At 42.5% G+C, this 18708-nt stretch overlaps 1 long non-coding RNA gene across 2 annotated transcripts; it reads right to left on the bottom strand.

Moving 5' to 3' along the window:
• Positions 1-4095: 4095 nt before the first annotated feature.
• Positions 4096-17160, bottom strand: LOC144683971 (uncharacterized). 2 transcript variants are annotated; one of them, XR_013577375.1, is made up of 4 exons: positions 17072-17160; positions 10238-10377; positions 5455-5633; positions 4096-5066 (listed from the first exon to the last, which is right to left on the bottom strand). It is a non-coding gene; the product is annotated as an uncharacterized LOC144683971 (long non-coding RNA). The 2 variants fall into 2 exon arrangements; XR_013577374.1 differs by lacking the exon at positions 17072-17160 and having other exon boundaries at positions 10238-11703.
• Positions 17161-18708: the final 1548 nt, after the last annotated feature.

Genomic DNA, 18708 nt, shown 5'->3' with positions numbered 1-18708 from the left:
GGAGTGGACCAGGGTGTCCCAGAGGGAACGATCCCTACAGAATGCCGCCAGGGGGGTGAAGGGAAGATGTGTTTGGTGGTGGCATCATGCTGGAGTTGGGGGAAATGGCGGAGGATGATCCTTTGAATGCGGAGGCTGGTGGGGTGATAAGTGAGGACAAGGGGGACCCTATCATGTTTCTGGGAAGGAGGAGAAGGCGTGAGGGCGGATGCGCTGGATATGGGCTGGACACGGTTGAGGGCCCTGTCAACGACCGTGGGTGGAAAACCTCGGTTAAGCAAGAAGGAGGACATGTCAGAGGAGCTATTTTTGAAGGTAGCATCATCAGAACAGATGCGACGGAGGCGAAGGAACTGAGAGAATGGGATGGAGTCCTTACAGGAAGCGGGGTGTGAGGAGCTGTTGTCGTTTTTATTTTTCTGTTCTTTTGCCTCTCCCAGAATTACATGTAATAGGAAATGTCTAGTTATGGGTATGGGGCAGACAGATCAGCTGTTCCTTTCCTATCCATTATTTTCAATGTGTGTAGGTGGAGGTCACTAGAGGAAAGGTGATTCCAGCGACCATTGAATTAACAGAGACATCAGCAGGAACAGTGAGACATGTAAATATACTGGCATCAGAGTTATGGATGAGCTGAGGTTTATGGTGCATGCAAGTTGGGAACCTGACCAGGAGAACTTTGGAATTATTTTTAAATTATTCATTCATGGGATGTGGGCATTGCTGGCTAGACCAGCATTTATTGCCCACCCCTAATTTCCTCTGTTCAGAGGGCATTTAAGAGTCAACCACATGTAGGCCAGGCTGGGTAAGGACAGCCGACTTGCTTCCCTAAAGGACCTCAGTGAAACTGATGGGTTTTTACAACAATCGACAATGGTTTCATGATCATTAGACTTTTAATTCCAATTTTCCTTTTTTAATTGAATTTTTACCATCAGAGCATTACCCTGGGTCTCTGGAATACAAGTCCATTGACAACGCCACTATGCCACCACCTTTGGAGCCTTAAGGTGAAAAAGAGCTGAGGCAAGGGTGGGGTGGCAATAATGGAGGTGGAATTAGGTGGTCTTTGCAGTGGAGTCGGATATGACAGGTCACAAACAGCCTGGTTCAGTGCCTGAGGTGATGGATGGATTTAAATGGGGATTTGACAAGTTTAAGAAGAAAGGACATTTCTAATGATAGGGGTATGGGGTAAGTGATAGTTATTTATGGTTATGTGGATGTACTATTCTCTTGTGAAACTACTAGTCTCCTGGAGTTTGCTTCATTGCTTTAGAGAATCAGAGAAGAACTTCTCACATTGGCTGCAGTTGTTATTTGCTTCTCCCAGGAGATGGCAAGTGGTGTAGGACTAGTGCAACTTCATAAAACATTATCTCACTGGGATGAACTTGATGGTCTTTTCTTCCCTTCCTTGTCATGCTTTCCTGCCACAGCACACAATGGAACCAGCCAAACTGGAGCTTTGTGTTCTGATAACAGCAATAGGCTAGATTCAAAGTGGAATTGAGTCATTTGAAAATTAAAATGTAAATCAATTTAAGAATGACCAGATAATCTTGTTTAGCTATGTTAGTTGAGGGATAGCTATTGTGTATAGTCGGTTGGTAGTTCAGGACTTGAGTATTGCTGAAAAAAGAGACATGTTGAAGCTTTTCACCTTGCACTCATCAGGACACTTTGCAAGAATGCCAATACAAAGGGAAAACAACAACTTATACTGTATGAGGAGAGAGTGCTGATTGGTTGCCAAGTGGACTCCAATTGGTAGAGGCGCTGCTATGGAGAATGCACCAGTGATGGTGACTAACAGTTAACTACCAAGCATTGAGCAAACATCTTTGTTGGGTTCTGAAAGAAACTTGTCTTTGATGGAATGACACCTAACTTCCTGCCCCTTGCATCCTGCCAATATGTGGATGATATGTTCGCTATATTTAAATCCGCAGCTACATGTAATAATTTCCTTACATATCCTAATGGGCTCCATCCTATGCTCAAGTTCACCTTTGAAATGGAGCAGTCAAATGAATTCCCCTTCCTTGACGTACTAGTTGAGAAATCTTACAGGGGATTCTCTACCACAGTCTACCACATGCCTACCTTCACTGGTGAATATATGCTTTGGGATTCTTAAGTTCTACACGCTATACGATTGGTCTTATCGGCAACCTTGTAAATAGAGCCCAAGCCATTTGCTCACCATGCAAGCTTGATGCTGAAATAAGGAACATCAAAGGCATCCTGCGGTATAATGGCTACCCTGATCAGATCATTTCGCTTGGTATATCGCGCAAACTCATGAACGGGCCTAAGACCGTCACTTTCGGCACTGAAAAGTGCCCAGTCTACCTCAGATTACCCTGGAAGGGCAAGGTATCTCAAAAATTTGAGCAACAGGTGAAGCTAGCTGTTTCACACTGCTATGTAGTAGCAACACTTGTGGTATTCACCATTAACAGGATGCTGCTCTCAAGCCAAAAAGACATTCTGCCTATCACACAAATGAGTAATGCAGTAAATGAATTTCAGTGCCAGTGTGATGCTAGATATGTAGGCCAAACATACCAAAGGCTGGCAGATCGTATCAAACAGCATGTCTAAGCCATTGTTCACAACAGACAAGATACAGACTGTACCCAACCAGCCTGTGCTTGCAAAACTCAAAACAGTGTCCAACGTTAGATGTGATTCTGCTAAATAATCCTCAGTGTGCTAAGAATGATGCTGACAACCAATTTAAGATTATCAGTCAGGCTCACAGTGGGGCACATTTGCGTGTACTGGAAGCTACATATATTAATACACAGGGCCCTGTTCTTTACAGATGGAAAGAACATGTACACACATTGCGCCTGCTTCAGCTAAACAAAATAAGTGACAGCCATTCGCTGACTCAATCCTCAGGGCAATGCCTTGACCAATCAGGGTCAAGCTGCCAGGGTTTAAATTTCAAACAATGCTTGGCAGTTAACTGTCAGTCATCATCACTGGCACATTTTCCTTAGCAACGCCTCTACCAGGGTTCACTTACCAGCCAACCAACCAACTCTCTTCTCATAGCAATATAAGGAAAAAACAACAATTTATATTGTAAGTGTCCTGATGAGTGCAAGTTGACAGGCTTCAACATTTCTCTTTTTAGCGATAAGTATTGTCCAGGACACCAAGCATCACTTCCCTCCTCCTCTTCAAAATAGTCTCATAGGAACTTTGACATCCACTACAGGGCCTTGGTTTAACATCTCATCCAAAAGACAGCACCTCTGACAGTGCAGCATTCCTTCATTTCTGCACTAGTTCATCAGCTTAGATTTTTGTGTTCAAGTCTTTGAAGTGGGACAAAATCAAGCAAGTTATAAGTTAAAAAGCACAGTTTTGGCCTCAACTGGAGTACTGCATCCAATTCTGGAAACTGTACTTGACGAAGAACCTAGAAGATGCAGAAAAAAATTACAAGAATAGTTCCAGGCATGGAGGACTTCTGTTACATGGATAGGTTGGAGAAGTTGTGCTTATTTCTCCTTAGAGAAGTTTGAGAGATTATTTGTTAGAGGTGCTCAAAATCATGAGGGGTATAGACAGATAGAAATAAATTGTTTCCATTGGCAGAAGGGTCAAGTAACAGAGGATACAGGTTTAAGATGATTGGCAAAAGGACCAAAGGTAACACGAGGAAAAACTTTTCCGTACATCAAGTAGTTGGGACCTGGGAAGCTGAAAGTATGGTGGAGGGAGGTTCAGTTATGGGAATTCGATAAGCACCGGACGAAAAATATTGGCAGAGTTATGGAGAAAGGGCAGTGAGTGGAGATAACTAAATTGCCCATCAGAGAGCCAGCGTGGGCACTTGGGCCATATAGCCTCTTTCTGTGCTAGTGCCATTTTATGATGATTCTATGCATGTTGCCTTGAATAGGTTGACTGACTTTCATGGGATTGAGTAGGGGAAAAACCACATGTCAATTACCACCTCCCCATACCACGCACACCCTCCCCCCCCGCAATGATTCTGGTCCTAATTGACTGCTGGTGCACTTTATTTTTATTAGTTCAATGTTTTCAGGAAAAAAAATACAAACAAGCACAAATCCAATTCCTATATTTACTATATCTAGCAAAAGAAAGGCACTTCATGGACAGTGAGTAACCTCATTTCGTAGTCACAACAATGTTTTGGATAAAAATTAAGGCATGATGGAAAGTCCATCCCCATCTCTTATTCCATCCTCGAAATAGAACACATAGGTAACATTATCAGTTAAACCCAACTCAATATAGTCACTTTTTAAATGACTGGTTACATAATAATTACAAATTCACTGAAAACATCACTTCTATGTATTCAGATTACACAGAATAGTTAATATTGTACAAAATATCAGAGTTTATCAATTAGCTTACAGACTTTCTTACCTCCTTTAGGTTCCCAGTTATATAGCTCAATCTCTGCAGCAATTTATAAGCTACCAGATTGGAACAAGTCATACTTCTCAAAGATTGGTAGTTCTTTATCTTCACTCATTACATAACCGACCCTAAAATTCTGAACAAAACAACTTAATTTAGACAAAAAATACCATAGGGGCCTCAACAGAACTGAAAGTGGAAAAGTTCATTTTGTTTATTTCAACCGTTCATTTCAACAGGTTTGGCTGCAAATTTCCACTAGTTTGTCCTGTTTACCGATATACCTTTGGCATTTCATGTTGCAAAGACTCTCTGGTGTTTCAACACATATGAATGCACATCCCAAAATATGAAAAGAAGCAAAAGAAACCATCAAGCACCCTCTATCTATCCAACCACTGTGTAACCATTCACACCATTAATCTATATCCCCAAAACATGTAAACATACTGATCAATTCCTGTGCCTAAGATAAGCCAGTCACCAAAATAAGATGATATACATCAACAGCTTGTGTGCATGCTTAAACAGTTATATAAGATCTTCTGCAACTTCCAATAATGTAGAGTTCCAAGAAACAGGCCATTACTGATCCTAAGGAAAACCTGATCAGGAGTCGACAAGGAATGTCCATTCTTTTCTGGCGTCTACTTAAAACCAAACCCTCAAAAGAGAAAAACAATTGATGAGAAAGTTATGGACCTCAAACACTGAATGCTCAGTTGACAATAGCTGAATTACAAGTGTGACACTTTATTACTGAATTCACTGTTAATAAAAGTAAATGTGCTTTAATTTAAAAATCAAATAAACAATCTATCAGCTAGACAGTATCTTCTATTCTTCATATTACTAGACTTATACTTAAAAGCATAGGTACTGCAGGAAAAATGCCTCAACTTACCACTTAGTGACTAGTAATTACACAGGTTAATTCATCTTATTTCCCATTGATATATTTTAAAATCACTTTCTTAAATGATTACTAAATAAATTAATTAAATTCAGACAAGACATTAAAATTATTCCCATTACCTGAAGAGGGTGTAAAATTCGTAGAAGAGAATGGAGCTTGTTTGAGTGCCCCACCCAAGATCCCTTCCTCAACCAGCCACTCACTCAGCCAAAAACAAATCATCTGACTTCCACTCAATTGTTGTTTTGGGACTTGGGTGTGCAGAATATGGTTGCCACTTTTATCCATGTACCCGTGACTGTGTTTTAAAAGAAATCCAATGATCGTAAAGCATTTTAGGATGTACTAGAGATGGTTAAATGCAAGTTTGTTTTCTCATTTGCATATAAATTGCTGTTGAGGCCTTGCAGCACAGGCATTCCTTCCACAAGAGGGAGATATGGAGTAATCCCGCCATCTAATTCATAAAATTGGCTGCAGTCGGTGAAATTGTTTGATTCCATGTTTGATTCCATTTTAACAATGACACTTCAAGAACAGTTCAATGGTTGTAAAGCTCTTTGGGATGGAAAATAAATTACATTAGTGCAACTTCTTTCTTTCTTGTCTGATCCAATTGGCTCTGGAGTATATCTTTCATATTACCCAATTTCCTTCAGTTCGCCAAATTCAGTTTCTTTGCTAGATGATTTGTATCCACCTGATCAGCTCTTCAATGTACATTTTTAATAACTTGGATGACAAAACAGAAATATATGCATGGTTGCAAAACTGAGTTTGAAAACAGTAAATTGTGTGGACAAGAACTGGAAATTATAAAGCGAGATAGGCAGGTTGAGTGGGAAAAAAACCAAAGGCATCTGGAATTCAATGTGGTGAACTCTGAGATCATTCCAATTTATATTTCTCAAATCCAAAGTGAATGTTTTTTCAATGGTAAGAGATTAGAAAACTGTACAGCAGCAAAAGGATTTAGGACTATATAGACACACAAATGTATAAAAAGGTACAAAAGTGATCAAAAAGGTTAGTGAAGCATTGGCCTTCGTCTGAAGGGAAGGTTGGAGTTCAAAAGTGAAGTAATGCCTCAGTTATACAGAGCCTTGGTCAGGCTGCAGTTGGATTACTGTGTTCAGTTTTGGGCACCAAACTGCAGGAAAGATACGCTGGCTTCAAAAATGGTGTAGCAGATTCGCCAGGGCTTAAAAGGTTAAACTGAGAACAGGATGCATAAACTTGACTTGTATCCCCTTAAATTTGGATGGTCGAGGGGTAATCTAATCAATTCATGTGAATACAGTTTGCAAGCTATATGCAATGGTTGGTATAACAGTATTAAAAAATAATAATTTCAGGTGCAGACATCATTTATAAGCTTTGCAGTGGTACAGTAAGTTTGTATACTAATACTCTGAACCACGGAGTTGGTATCTTTGACAAAGGACTGTAAACCCAGGGAATGCACACTGCCTTGCTCTATATACAAGTGCAAGTGAATAATCAAACAAATTGCAGAGAACAGAGAGCACATAGACCCAGGAAAATGTAAGTCTTGAGGGTCAACCATTGGATCCCGTGGCTGTAAGCATCAGCATCAGCAAAGTAATCAAAGGTGTCATCGACGCTCAGTTTTAGTTCTGCCAGGGCCACTCAGCTGCTGACCTCATTACAGCCTTGGTCCAAATATGGACAAAAGAACTGAACTCCAGAGGTGAAGTAAGAGTGACTGCCCTTGACATCAAGATAACATTTGACTTGCATCAAGGATCATTAGCAAAACTGGAGTCAATGGAAATAAGGAGGAAAATTCTCCACTGGTAGAGTTGCAGTTGTACCTAGCATAAAGAAAGATGGTTGTGGTTGCTAAAGGTCAATCATCTCAGTCCCAGAACATCACTGCAGAAGTTCGTCAGGATAGTGTGCCAGGCCCAACTATCTTCAGCCACTTCATCAATGACCTTCCCTCCATTACAAGGTCAGAGGTGGGGGTGTTCGCTGATGATTGCACAATGTTCAGCACCATTCGCAGCTACTCAGATACTAAAAGCAGTCTGTGCCCATATGCAGCAAGACCTGGACAACATTCAGGCTAGGGCTGAAAAGTGGCAAGTAACATTTGAGCCACACAAGTACCAGGCAATGACTATTCCAACAAGAGAGTATCCAAACATCTCCCCTTGACATTCAGTGGCATTACCATTACTGAATCCCCCACTATGAACTATGGGTTACCATTGACCTTAAACTGAACTGGACCAGCCAAATAAATACTGTAGCTACAATAGCATGTCAGAGATTGGGAATTGTGGATACAGTAACTCACCTACTGACTCCTCAAAGTCTGTCCACCATCTGCAAGGCTCAAATCAGGAATGTGATAGAATACTCTCCACTTGCCTGAATGAGTGCAGCTCCAACAACACTCAAGGAGCTCAACACAATACAGGATAAAACAGCATGCTTGACTGGCACCTCATCCACCACCTTCAACATTCACTCCTCCTACCACCAACACTGAGTGGCAGCGGTGTGTACCATTTACAAGATGCACTGCAAAAACTCACCAACGTTCATTCGACAGCATCTTCCAAACCAGCAATGTCCACTGCCTAGAAGGGCAAGGGCAGCAGATTCATGGGAACACCACCACCTACATTTCCCCCTCCAAATCACATACCACCTTGACTATTCCTTCATAGTCACTGGGTCAAAATCCTGGAACTCCCTTCCTAACAGCACTGTGGGTGTACTTACACCACATGGACTGCAGCGCATCAATGCGGCGATTCATCACCACTTTCTAAAGGGCAATTACAGATAGGCAATAAATGTTGGCGTAGCCAGAAACACCCATGTACTGCGAACGAATAAAAAGTCAGGTTAAGGAAGTGGGAATAGGCAATGCAAATGACGGCCTGGATATGGGATCAAAAGCTCATCTTGGGGTCAAATTTGACACCAATATAACTATTGTGAAAAGTCTGGTTCAGCTTCAGACAATCGCCATAGAGAAAGGATAGAATCTATGGCTGGGGAGTGAAGCTTGTGGCGGGGACCAAAGACAATGGCTTCCATTTCCCAAATATTTTAAGTGGAAGGAAATTTCTGCTCATCCAATACTGAATGCTAGACTAGCCATCTGAGTATTCAGGGACAGTGAAAGGGTGAAGAGAGATGGTAAAATAGAGCTGGGTGTTGCCAGCGTACATGTGAAATCTGAGACTGTTTTCAGATAACACCACCGAGGGGCAACATGCATAGAAGAAATAGGAGGGTGCCAAGGATAGATCTTTGGGGGACACCAAAGGCAATGGTGAGAGAGCAGGAAGAAAAGCCATTGCAAGTGATACTCTGGCTATAATTAGATAGATAAGAATAGAGCCAGGTGAGTGCAGTCCCACCCAGCTGGACACAGGGCGAGGCGTTGGAGAAGGATGGTGTGGTCAATCATGTCAAAGGCTACAGGTCGAGAAGGACAAGGAGGGGTAATTTACCTTTGTCACAGTCTCATAGGATGTCATTTGTGATTTTGCCAAGAATCTTTTCGGTAGGGGTGTGGCAGACGTTGAAACCTGATTGAGGGAATCAATGAGGTAAGGATTTGGTAGGGTAGAGATAGAGAAACTATTGGAAGGGATGTAACAATTCACCAGTTGGGGAGGGGGTGGGTGGAATTATAAGGACAGATTGCATAAACTTGACTTGCATTCTGCCACATTTAGAAGGTTGAGGAATTATCTGATTGAGGTAGTTTCCATCACTCAGTGGGTACATTAATGTGAAAATGATTTGCAAGCTATACACAATAGCAGGAAAAAATGGGAGTGTTTATAGAACTAAGAATCATTTGGGAAGCAGAAATGGATCCTTTTCAAATTTAATGCTTACAAGCGAGGAAAATCAGAATAATCTTAATTAGATCTATGCCATTTAGAAGAGATATCAAGAAACAATGTTTCAGATAAAGGATAGTGGCTGGAATCCACAACTCCAATTGGCTGTGGGCTACTGGGTGAATTTAAATTATCAAGACTGAGAATAATAGATTTTTCATTGGATATGGACATTAAGGGTTATGAAACAAAGCCACATAAATGAAATTTGATATATAGATCAGCCACAATCAAACTGTATGGAGGTAAAGGCTCAAGGGGGTGAATGGCTTACTCCTGTTCTTGGCAGTACCTTATATTTAAGAAAATACTAACTGGGTAGAACAGTGAGCTTGAGACAAGCAGAGAAATTGCCACTAATTCAATGTTTCTTTGTATTTCCCTTGTTACTAATGAGAGTACATTAACACAACCTTCAAAATATGTGTTTTTGGCAACAGGTTTTGCAATCTCACAATGAGATTCACACCCACGGCCTTCACAGGGTTATCAATAGCCCCAAGGGAACTAGTTCTGAACATTCCTCAAATTGAAGTTCCTGTTTTAGGATTTTCACATGCTTCACTGAGAATTCCCGAGTTTATCTCACCCATCTTATTTTCCTACATCAGATATTGTCTTTCATATAAGCCCAAGTTTCACTAGCATCTCTGAACTAATCTCCTCACTTTCCCCCATCATTTCCAACGTGCTTTCTTTTCTGCATTTCTTCTGATTTCCCTTGGCCCTCTATCATGTCTATCTATCATGGCTTTCCTGTCCCTTCTTGGGTCTAGCTATAATCATTTGCCAGCTGCATTGCCAATATGAGTTGCTAATATGGGTGACCTTCCACAGCCCCAGGATTCACATTAGGGGGGCACATCCCAATTTAAATCGACATGCCAGTTGGTCTTTGACATTCAGGGACATTTTCCCATTTTTAGCACCATACACCAGCATCAAACATGTATATCACAGGCAGCCATTTGTAAAGTTCTTTTTATTCTGCTCCACTATTGCAACTTACCTCGACTGAATCAGTGGAATTTCCATTTACTATTCCAGCCATCTGCAGCCTCACGGAGTGTGGGAAGTTTTATGTTGTGAATCCCTCCTGATAAGACAGCGTGGGACTGCCCAAACTCATTTCATGCATTGTCATTACACCTGTATGAGGAAACTATTTCAACAACAAGCTGCATTTATATAACACCTTTAACTTAATAAAACATTCCAAGGCAATTCACAGGAATGTTATGGAACAAAGTTAGGCACCATGCTACATAAAGCGATATTAGGTCATATGATCAAAGCTTGGTCAAAGAGGTAGATTTTAAGGAGCATCTTAAAGGAGGAAAGAGGTAGGGGCACAGAGACTTTTAGGGGACAATTCCAGACCTTAGCAACTAGACAACTGAAGGGTCATCAATGGTGCAGTGATAAAATTGAGAAAGCTCAAAAAGCCAGAATTTGCAGGTTGCAAGAGTTCTAGCAGGGTTAATAAGGCTGAAGGAGGGAGAGGCCACTGACAGATTTGAAAACAAGGACAAGAATTTTAAATTGAGTTGGCTTACTGGAAAACAGTGTAGATTAGCGAGCACAGATGGGAGCAAGACTTGGTGTGACTAGAAGCTGGGTGTTAGCTTTGTCTTCCTTGATGTTCTTTGAATAGTGGGCAGTTTTAGTCATTGAGACCATAGCCCAAAAAAGCTTTACATGATCTAGCCAGGTCTGACCATGAATGGTTAAACCAGTTGCTCACCAAAGGTGATCAGTCTGAATCCCTTTGACTTAAATGTTCAGAGATTGCCTCATCAGTGATAGTAACAAAAGGAGTAGCAAGGCCGTGTGAGATGACAAGATCATGGGTGTGGTCAGGTACAGAGGTAGGACAGTTATTTTAAGTTAGTCCATGGGATGTAAGCATCACTGGCAAGGCAAGAATTGTTGCTCATCCCTCACTGCCCTTCAGAAGATAGTAGTGAGCTATCTCCTTAAAGCACTGCAATCCAGAGTGCCGTTAGGGTGCGAGTTCCAGAATTTTGCCCCAACAACAATAAACAAAAAGCAATATAGTTCCAAGTCAGAACGGTACGCAGCTTGGACAGAAACTTGCAGTTGGCGGTGTGCCCACGTGTCTGCTACGCTTGTCCTTCTAGGTGATAGAGGTCACGGGTTTGGTAGGTGTGCTTGAAATTTATATGGAGGAAGAGTTTTGGAAGGAGGGCAGTAAATTCAGAAGAGAGAAAGTAATGAGCTGAGATGGAGGTTGGAATCACAGGATGAGAAGTCACTCAGCGCAGAGACAGAGGGAGGAAAGCAGAAAAGATATCACAAAGAAATTTGGAGTGATATCTAGATGTGTGGCCCCAAAGGGGAATTTTAAACGAGAGATGCAAAGGGCGAACAAAGGCAAGATGCTCTAAGTTGCCAGAAGACTAGGGGAGCAAATCAAGTTGTGATTTAGATATAAGGGCTACACTACTACCTCTATTTCCCCCGCTATTGAAAGGCCAATACCTAACCCAGTGCATTGTCCACTCTTAACTTTCATTTTCAAAGAAATACAAAAGGTAAATTCACCAAAGGGTCAGACAAAGGCATTGAATGTAGGCAGCTGTGCCATGTGGAATGCGTATCCTGTAATATGGGAAGTCATGGACACTTCTGGCATCCTAGACAACCATGTGCAGGAAGTGCTGCCAGCTGCAGAAACTTGAGCTCCAGGTTTCGGAGCTCAAGCGGCGGCTGGAATCACTGTGGCACTACGTGGATAGCATATTCAGAGAGGTGGTCGCACCGCAGGCTAGGAGCATGCAGGCAGAAAGGGAATGGGTGGCCACCAGGCTGCCCAAGAGAGCCAGACAGGTAGAGCAGGAGTCGCCTGGGGTCCCGCTCGCAAATAGGTTTTCCATTTTGGATACTGGTGAGGCTGTTGATTCCTCAGAGGGGTGCAGTCATAGCCAAGTTTGTGGCACCACGAGCGACTCAGCTGTACAGGAGGGGAGGAAGCAGAGTGGAAGAGCAATAGTGATGGGGGATTCATTAGTTAGGGGAACAGACAGGCATTTCTGCTGCCATAGACATGATTCTAGGATGGCATGTTGCCTCCTTGTGCCAGCTTCAAGGATGTCACCAAGCAACAGCAGGACATTATTCTGAGAGTGTGAGATCAGCCAGAGGTCATGGTCCACATTGGTACCAATGACTTAGGTAGGAAGGGGGTGGTGTGGTCCTGCGGTCAGAATTTAGGGAGCTAGGCTGAAAATTAGCAAGCAGGACCTCAAATGTAGTAATCTCCAGATTACTCCCAGTACCACATGCGAGTACAGGAATAGGAGGATAAGGCAGATAAATGCGTGGCTGGAAAGGTGGTGCAGGAAGGAAGGCTTTAGATTCCTGGGACACTGGGACTGGCTCTGGGGAAGATGACACCTGTACAAGCCAGAGGTGCTGCACCTGAACAGAGCCAGGACTGAGTTTCTTGCCGGGCGTTTTGCTAGTGCTGTTGGGGGGGCTTTAAACTAACTTGGAAGAGGTGTGGGAACCAGGAGAGAGTATGAGAGGGGAATACCAAAGTGCACAAAATACTGGGAGAGACAAATAGCACTAGCATAGAGAATAGCAAGCTAATAGGTGGAGTTGGAGTGAGGGAGAAAGTAACAAAATCAAAATCAGGGTTACTGTGCATGTATGTGAATGCATGGAGTATAGTAAATAAGATTGGGGAGTTACAGGCGCAGATTGTAAGATGTTGTGGCAATAACAGAGCCGTGGCTCAAGGAAAGGCAGGGCGTTAAATATTCCTGGGTACAAGTTGTTCAGGAAAGATAGAAAAGGAAGAAAAGGAGGAGGGGTGGTGGCATTGGTTAAGGAGAGCATTGAAGTGCTGGAGAAAGAGGATGCCCCAGAGGGTTCAATTACATTGCTTGGTGTAGTCTATAGACCGCCAACTAGTGGAAAGGATGTAAAGGAACAAATCTGCAGGGAAATTACAGAGAGGTGCAAACAATATAGAGTAGTTATAATAGGGGATGTTAATTATCCGAATGTAGACTGGGACATGGTAGTGTAGAGAGCAGAGAGGGGTAAGAGTTCCTAGATTGTGTTCAGGAGAATTTTCTGCAGCAGTATGTGTCTGATCCAACAAGAAAGGTTGCACTAAGGTAAAGGCAAAATACTGCGGATGCTGGAAATCTGAAACTAAAACCAAATAATGCTGGAAAAACTCAGCAGGTCTGACAGCATCTGTGGAGAGAAAGACAGCTCTGAAGAAGAGTCATATGGACTCGAAACATTAACTCTGTCTTTCTCTCCACAGATGCTGTCAGACCCAAGAAAGGATGCACTGTTGGAACTGGTTCTTCGAAATGAGGTGGGCCAAATAGACCAAGTATCAGTGGGGGAACATCTAGGAGACAGTGATCATTACATCGTAAGGTTTAGGATGATGGCAGAAAAGGACAATGTGCAGAGTAAGAATAATTAACTGGGAATGAGCCAACTTCAATGGGACAAAAATGGAGCTGGGCCGGATAGACTGAAACCAAAGTTGGCAGGGAAAACTGTAGCTGAACAATGGGCTACCTTCAAAGAAGAAATGGTTCGGAAACTATCCAGGTATATTCCATCAAAAGGGAAAGGTAGGGCAAACAAATCCAGAGCTCCCTGAATGAAAAAGGAGATACAAATTAAAATAAAGAAGGAAAAGTGTGCTTATGGCAGGTGTCAGGTAGAAAATACAGCTGAGAACCAAGTTCACAGGTTCAGAGGGGTGGTGAAAAAGCAAATAAGAGAAGCAGTGAAGGATCATGAGAAAAGACTGGCAGCCAATATAAAGGCAAATCCCAACGTCTTTTATTGGCACGTAAATAGTAAGAGGGTGATAAAAGGAGTAGGGCCAATTAGGGTCCAAAAAAAGGATTTACATTTAGAGGCAGCGGGCATGGCTGAGGTGTCAAATGAATTCTTTGCGTCTGGCCTTCCCAAGGAAGCAGATCTTACCAAGGCCATGGTGACAGAGATGAAACTCTGTCACTAGAAGGGTTCAAAATTGATAAGGAGTAAGTGTTGGATAAACTGTCAGTATTTAAGGTTGACAAGGCACAGGGGCTGGATGAGATCCATCCAAGGATATTGAAGGAAGTAAGGGTGGAAACTGCAGGAGAATTGGCCATAATCTTTAAGTCTTCCCTAGACTCAGGGAAAGGTGCCAGAGGACTGGAGAATTGCAAACATTTCACCCCTGTTCAAAAAAGGTTGTAAGGATAAGCCCAGCAATTACGGACCAGTCAGTTTGACTTCAGTGGTGGGGAAGCTTCTAGAGACAATTATTCGGGATAGAATTAGTAGTAACGTGGGTTGATTAGGAAGAGCCAGCATGGATTTATAAAGAGGAAATTATGTTTAACTAACTCGCTGGAGTTTTTTGAAGAGGTAACAGAGAGAACTGATGAGGGTAATGCTGTTGATGTGGTATACATGGGCTTTCAAAAACCATTCGATACAGTGCCACACAACAGACTTGAAAAAAGTTACAGCTCGTGGAATAAAAGGGACTGTAGCAACGTGGATACAAAATTGGCTGAGTAATAGGAAACGGGGTAATAATGGTCAATGGATATTTTTCAGGCTGGAGGGAAACGGGTCAGTGTTGCTTTTCCTGATATATATTAATGATTGAGATTTTGGTGTGCAGGGGGACAATTTTAAAGTTTGCAGATGATACAAAACTGAAAAGAAATCCAAACTGTGACAAGGGCAGTATAGAACTTCAAAAGGACATAGACATGTTGGTGGAGTGGGCAGATGGGTGGCAGATGAAGTTCAATACGGAGAAGTGTGAGGTGATTCACTTTGGTAGGAAGGACATGGAGAGGCATTATAAAATAAGGGGCACAATTCTTAAGGATGTACAGGAACAGAAAGACCCGTGTGTATAAGTGCCATAGATCATTGAAGGTGGCAGGACAGGTGGAGAATGCAGTTGTTAATGCATACAGTAGCCTGGGCTTTATTAATAGGGGCATTGAGTACAAGAGCAGGGAGGTTATGCTGAGCTTATATAAGACACTAGTTAGACCTCAGCTGGGGTATTGTGTACAGTTCTGGTTGCCACACTATAGGTAGGATGTGATCACATTGGAGAGAGTGCAGAAGAGGTTTACAAGAATGATTCCAGGGATGAGAAACTTCAGTTGAGAGGTTGGGGCTGTTCTCCAGGAGAGGAGAAGGCTAAGGGGAGATTTGATAGAGGTGTTCAAAATCATGAGGGGGCTGGATAGAGTAGACAGGGAGAAACCGTTCCTGCTTGTCAAAGGATCGAGAACGAGATGGCAGAGATTTAAAGTGATTTGCAAAAGAAGCAAATCGGAGGTGAGAAAAAACTTTTTCACACAGCCAGTGGTTCGATCTGGAATGCATTGCCTGGAAGTGTGGTGCAGGCAGGTTCAATCGAGGCATTCAAGAAGGCAATAGATGCTTATTTGAATAGAAACAATGTGCAAGGGTATGGGGAAAAAGCAGACGAATGGCACTAAGTCATGATGCTCATTTGGAGGGCTGGTGCAGACATGATGAGTCGAATGGCCTCCTTCTGTGAAACAATTCTGTGATTGAGAACACAGCGGCCATGTATAAATAATCAAGAGGAGATCAAATTCCAAAATCAGGTGCAGTTTCAGTCCAACCATCCAGAGAATATTTTCTATCGAGAGAATGGTCAACAAGTTCAGTGAGAAGCATTTGTGGAGTGTGCTTCCATTGTAAATTACATGGTGAACAAAGTTTTCCTTTGTTCTACACAGCAGTTGACCAGGTGAGCTTGCAATGTCCGTTTGTCCTACTGGAATTGTGAAAAACAAAGCTGTAACTGTAAACATGCATACAGGAGGCTCTGGATCAATCGGGGATTTCATCAAGCCTACCACTGAGCAAGGAGTGAGAGATACAGTTTAACATTTTTCAAAAAGTTAACTAGGATAATGGTGTTTCAGAATTTGTAATGCTGGCAAAAACTTAGATCCACTCGATCAAAATTTGACCAACTGAATCACTATAAACCAGTCCAGAGTTCTTGGAGGGTTCCAGGAGTGAAGGTTACTGAGATAGGGAAAGGCATAGTACTTTGGTACCAAATCTGATGAATGATGGATAAATTCGGGCCCCAGATGCATATTCCTGGATTTAGCCAACCCAAATGGATTTTTCATTAGACACTTATACCCAGCAGAAATATTTCACCTCATTTATCTGGGCTAGGTAGGTACAAAGTCTGAAAAATAATCTTTATTCCTCTTTCTAGACCAAAAAAAAAATATGTTCACTTGAAATAAATAGGGGTAACTGAGCACAAATGGAGCATCAGTAATCGTGCAACAATTAACCTCAGCACTTCTAGGCATGGTGTGGTGGTGGGGAATGAGTCATGGTTCTCATTGCCAACTCCCATATTTGAAATGTCCTTCAATATCAAAGAGTCTGCTCGCACACATGGTGCAGTCTTGTACAGGAAGACTGTTAAGGGAGGGCTGCTGACATCTTTGGAACCACTCTCTCAGTCATAGCTTAACCAAATATAAGCTGAAGGACTAGCAGATGAACAGTTTAGTGGGTCATGCTTCAAGCTAAAAAATCTAAGCTTCAATTACTGATGGTGCTAAATTAGCAAAGCAGCAGCTGGATCATTACAAATGATCTCAGCCCACCCAGAAGGTTCAAGAGAGGATGGGGGACAGAAGGGGTGGGAAAGTCACTTGATGACCATCATATTACTCGCTGGAAACCTCATGAGTGCTGACCTCGGACAAGAACAGGATTGGGCTTGTCTGTCCTGCCCTTCAAATAGGCTACTGATACTCACTGGTCACACGGAATAGCTGGAGATGGTGTCAAAAGGCTGCTGGTACCTATAGATCCAAAACCCAAGAGTAAACACCTTAAGCACCATCTGGAAAGAAGGGGGAGAACAGGGGAGAGAAAATAGCACATACTCAGCACGAGTATCTCAAACAGCATCAATTCAGTTTGATTTGTTTTAAAAAGAAACTAAAATTTAGAACATCTTTACAGGACATTGCCAAGGTCTATCGCAGAGGAAATATAATTTATAAAATGTCTTTTATTCATTCATGTGATGCAGGCATCACTGGCAAGGCTAGCATTTAGTGCCCCTCCCTTTTTGCACTCAAGAAGGTAGTGGTGAGCCACCTTCTTTAATCACTGCTGTATCTATGAAGATGCTCCCACAATACTGTTAGGTAAGGAGTTCCAGGATTTTGACTTGATGAAAAGCAGCAATATACTTCCAAATCAGGATGGTGTACGATTTGAGGCAGACTTGGAGGTGTTGGTGTTCCCATGTGCCTGCTGCCCTTTTAAGTGGTAGAGGTCGTGGGTTTAGGTGTTGTTAAAGAAGCCATGGCAAATTGCTGCAGCGCATCTTGTACAATACACACAGCAGACACGGTCGTCGGTGGAGTGGGTGAATGTTTAAGATGACGGATGGCGTGCTGATCAAGTGAGCAGCTTTGTCCTGGATGGTGTCGATCTTAGAAAATTGTTAAGAGCTATGTTCATCCAGGCTAGTGGAGAGTATTCCATTACACTCTTCACTTCTGCCTTGTAGATTGTGGACAGGCTTTGGGGAGTCAGGGATGAGTCACAATCTGCAGAACACCCAACCTCTGACCTGCTCTTGTAGCTAAAGGTGTACATGACCAGTCCAGTTAAGTTTCTAGTAGATGGTAACCCCCAGGATGTTGATCGTGTGGGAATTCAATGACGACAATACTATTGAATCTCATGGGGAGGTTGGTTAGACTTTCCCTTGTTGGAGGTGATCATTGCATGGAATTTGTGTGGCGCAAATGTTACTTGCCCTTATCAAAATGTTGCCCTGGTCTTGCTGCATGTGAGCATGGACTGCTTCAGTACCCAAGGAGTTGCAAATGGAACTGATTACTGCAATCATCAGCGAACATCATCTCTTCTGACATTATGATGGCAGGAAGGCCAATGAAGCAGAAGTTGGTTAGGCCCAGGACAGTGCTCTGCAAAACTCCTACAGTGATATCCTGGGGATGAGATGATTGGCCTCCAACAACCACACCACCTTTTTTTAGTGTTTAAGGCAAGACTCCAGCCAATGGAGTGTTTTCAAGACTTTCAATAACTTAAATTTTGCTGCAGCTCCTTATCCCATACTGGGTCAAATGCTGCCTTGGTGTTAAGGCAGTCCCTCTTGACTCTGGAATTCAGGTCTTTTGTCCATGTTTGGACCAAGGCTGCAATGAAGTCAGGAGCCAGGAGACCCTGGCAGAACCCAAACTGAGCATTGGTGAGCATGCTATTGGTGAACAAGGGCTGCTTGATAGCACTGTCACTGACACTTTCCATCATTTTGCTGATACCTGTTTATTTTTCAAAGTAGTTGAAACGCTAGATATTCTTAAATTTCCAAAACACACATTGTGTTCATTTTGCTCAGCTAACGAGAAA

Source organism: Cetorhinus maximus, chromosome 8 (genome assembly GCF_964194155.1).
Source record: "Cetorhinus maximus chromosome 8, sCetMax3.hap1.1, whole genome shotgun sequence".
NCBI classification, from domain to species: Eukaryota; Metazoa; Chordata; class Chondrichthyes; order Lamniformes; family Cetorhinidae; genus Cetorhinus; species Cetorhinus maximus.
This window is presented reverse-complemented; position numbering and strand designations above follow the sequence as displayed.